Source organism: Phascolarctos cinereus, unplaced genomic scaffold (assembly GCF_003287225.1).
Source record: "Phascolarctos cinereus isolate Bilbo 61053 unplaced genomic scaffold, phaCin_HiC Scaffold_3;HRSCAF=262, whole genome shotgun sequence".
NCBI lineage: Eukaryota > Metazoa > Chordata > Mammalia > Diprotodontia > Phascolarctidae > Phascolarctos > Phascolarctos cinereus.
The window spans coordinates 170,369,258-170,372,987 of NW_027555736.1; positions in this window are offsets into that span (position 1 = coordinate 170,369,258).

Below are 3,730 nucleotides of genomic sequence, written 5' to 3' on the forward strand. Positions count from 1 at the left end.
TCTCAGTGCAATTAAGGTAATGAGTTCAGAAGGTGGTGTGAGAAATAAACTCTCAGAAGTGAAGACTCCTCAAAGGGTCAGATAATTCTTGACTATGACTTTCAAAATCCTCCCCCACTCAGACCCTGTTTTTAAGCACTTAACAGAAAGAATGAGCCCTTTGCCCTTGGAGTCAGGCCTCTTTCCTTGTCTTTGAATTTCACGCCTAGAATGTAAGCCCCACCTCCCAGTTAAGGGGGTAAGGGATAGTGGTGGGTGGAGACTTTGGTGGTGGGTGGAGAATTGCTTTTATAAGGCGGCCCCTGTTACTCGGGTCTCTCTCTCCACGAGTATCGGAGGAGCAGACAGCCATTTTGGGAGATTGTAATAAAGGTAAACTTTGCTTTCCACCTTGAGAAGTCCCACATAGGTATGCCCTAGAATTGGTGTTATATATGATTTTATATAGCTTAGAAGCAATGTTATCCGCTCCTATGGATTCAATTTATTTAATAATTAGGGCTTCTGAAGGAAGCAATGATCTGGAGCTGCACCAGGAAGCAGGAAGCAGCAAATATTGGAAAGTCTTTCCTCCAGCCAGTAGGATTTCCTGCTAATACCTTTGAGGACAAGGAAAGAGATTGGACATCAGCAGCGACAATTAATGCCATCATCTATTGTCAAGGAGATAGAAAGTCTGTGTGGGACACATGGGATCCTTGAAGGAATAGACTTACCTTGGAGATGGAGCTCAGCTGCTGTTTTGTATTATTATTATTTTTTTATTTTTTAAGTTTGAAGACAGGAACCTCAGAGCTGACATGAGATTTTGATATCTCCAAGTACTTTCTTATGTAATCTCTGTTCTTTAAGGATAAAATTCATCACTGTTTCCCCTCTTCTCTAAGGATACATACTTCAGGTCTCCCTGTCCCTTCCTTCTTCCCTGTTTGTTGAGTCATCAAAATAGCAGAATAGACCTAGTTCCTATGTCCACAGACAGCAAACACAGTCTCTCAGCAGGACCATCCTCAAAACATTTTGGCCTTGGTAGCAACTTGGTAGAACCTTTCAAAACTTCTGCATGGTTAGCATAGCCAGCAAGAACACAGGTTTCACCTCCACACCACATTGAGGCACCAGGCAGAGTAGAGCACTTGCTGAGTGTTAGAAATGAGGCCTTGGAGACCCTCAGAGCAGATGACTCTGAGAAATCAAGCCTTCCAATTAAAAATGAAACTAAGCTCTAAGCTCTAAGCTCAGAGTGAGTGAAGGATCACTTATGGTTCTCGTGAGAGAACCGGGCACACCTCTGGGAAACGAGTACACCAAATACAGACGTGAGAGACAGCTTTATACTGTTAGAATGCCTCGACTCCTCCCTTCCAGGCCCGGTTTGGTCCATTCCTATCCCAAGTCCCCTTGACATCCCCCCCCCATCCTAGTCATCCAAAAGCTTGTGCCCTTTGTCTTACTTAGGGCTGGTTAAAACCAGTTCTGCCCTCTAGAACTTTGGGGTCTACTAAAAGATTAGGGCCCTTCTCACTGACTTGCCCTTTCAAGGTTTTGCAAGCTTGTTAAAACCATGTAACTTGTTATTACCAAATTCTTTGCTGATGTTGTAAGATGTCAAAGGTTATCTTAAACTGTGGGAGCATGATACCTTGTCCCTTACACTGAGTAATTCCATGGCTAGCTTTATTAAATGGTTCCAAGAAAATTAAATAAGGGGCAATGTTGCGTTGGGAAAGTATTATCAAATTATCTACCAACATACACTAGATTATGTTTTATTGGCTTTATGAAGGCATTTGGTTAGAATTCATGGTGTGGAGAACTGTGTTGGCCAAAGCAGCCTTATTGGATATGCCTAGACCCTATCTCATATCACTTAGCTTGAGTCAACTGAAATAAAGATTAATCTTCCTCAGCTTCTCACTCTCTCTCACCCCTCACATGCAATCTGTTCCCAAGACCTATTTCATCTTTGCAATATCTCTCATATGTGCCCCTTCTCTTCTCTGATTCTGCCACTACCCTAGTACAGGCCTTCAACACTACATGCCTGTACTATTGCAATAGCTTGTTGGAGGATCTGTCTGCCACAAATCTCTCACCATTCCAGTCCATCTTCCATTAAGCCAAAAAGTGATTTTCCTAAAGACCTGATCTGAACATGTCATCCTCAGTCAACTCCAGTTGCTCCCTATTACCTCCAAGATCAAATACAAATCCTCTGTTTGGCATTCAAAGCCCTTCATAATCTTTTTCATCCTGCCCCCAATATTTCCAGTCTTATTCCCACATTACAACACTCCCTGCTCCCAAGCATTCTTTGATCCAGTGGCACTGACTTCTTTACTCTTCCACTAACAAGATACTCCATCACTCACCTCCAGGCGTTTCCTCTGGCCATCTCCCATGCCTGGAGTTTTCTCCTTTCTCATGGCTCCTGACTGCTGGTTTCCTTCAAGTCCCAGCTAAAATTCTACCTACTATAGCAACCCTTTCCCAATGCCTCTTAATCCTAGTGCTTTCTCTCTATTGATGATTTCCTTTTTATGCTGTATATAGCTTGTTTGTTTAGATTGTGAGCTCCTCCAGGGCAGGGGCTGTCTTTTGCCTTTCTTTGTATCCTCAACACTTGGCACAGTGCCTGATACTTACTAGGCACTTAATTAATGCTTATTGACTGACTGACAGGTCTCTTCCAGGTCCTCCATGCTTTTACTGACTCTTCTTTTACCTAAGCCTTTGGCTCATTCTATTCTTGCTAGTTCTTTTTCCAACCCCAGTCCCAAATTGTGCCATTTCCTTTAGACTTTTGATTAATAGAGAAGTAAGATCTTCTCCTAAACTTTAGGTCAATCTCTCAATTTCTAGTCAAAATTGTTCCTCTTGTAGAAACTTAGTCTACTTTGGCATGAGGCCTGCTGGGAAGACCTAGCTGCCCTCCATGGCAGGAGGAGGTTCACAAAGTAGGAGCACGTGTTTGTAGACAGAATCAAAGAGCTAGAGTTAAGTGCTTTGTCAGTAGAGGAAACCACATGTCAAAAGCCTCCAGAAAATAATCAGAGTCCTCAAAAGGGAGACAGATTTGCACATTCAGTAACCATAGCCCATTCATTAACCTTAAGGAAGGCTTAAGTATAAATCCCCATCCTGGTGGAGAGTTGTATATCAGCAACAGAAATTGTGCAGAAATGGATCAAGCACAGGGATTACTGAGTCCAGAAACCTTTTCAGATTCTAACTTTAGGAATGGCCATTTTGAGTTACCAGACATAGAGCTATCCTACCATTGAATTTAATAAGTGATCAGTAGTTTAAGATCCTGGAGGGTAAGGACTGTCTAATTTATTTTTAATTTGCATACTAAGTGCCTGGGGAAGCTAGAGGAGCCAGTGGTTAGAGCACTGGGTTGGGAATCAGGAAAGACTCATCTTCATGAGTTCAAATCTGGCCTTAGACACTTATTAGCTGTGTGACCCTGGGCAAGTCGCTTAACCCCATCTACCTCAGTTCCTCATGTATAAAATGAGCTGGAGAAGGAAATGGCAAACCCTTCCAGTATCTTTGCCAAGAAAACTCCAGATGGAGTCATGAAGACTCAGACCTGACTGAAACAACTCACCATCATCATCACCATCATTATCACTATCAACATCAACAATAACAACACTCAGTGCCTAGAACAGTGCCTGGCAAATCATAGAAGCTTAATAAATACTTAATTGATTGAAATGAGCAG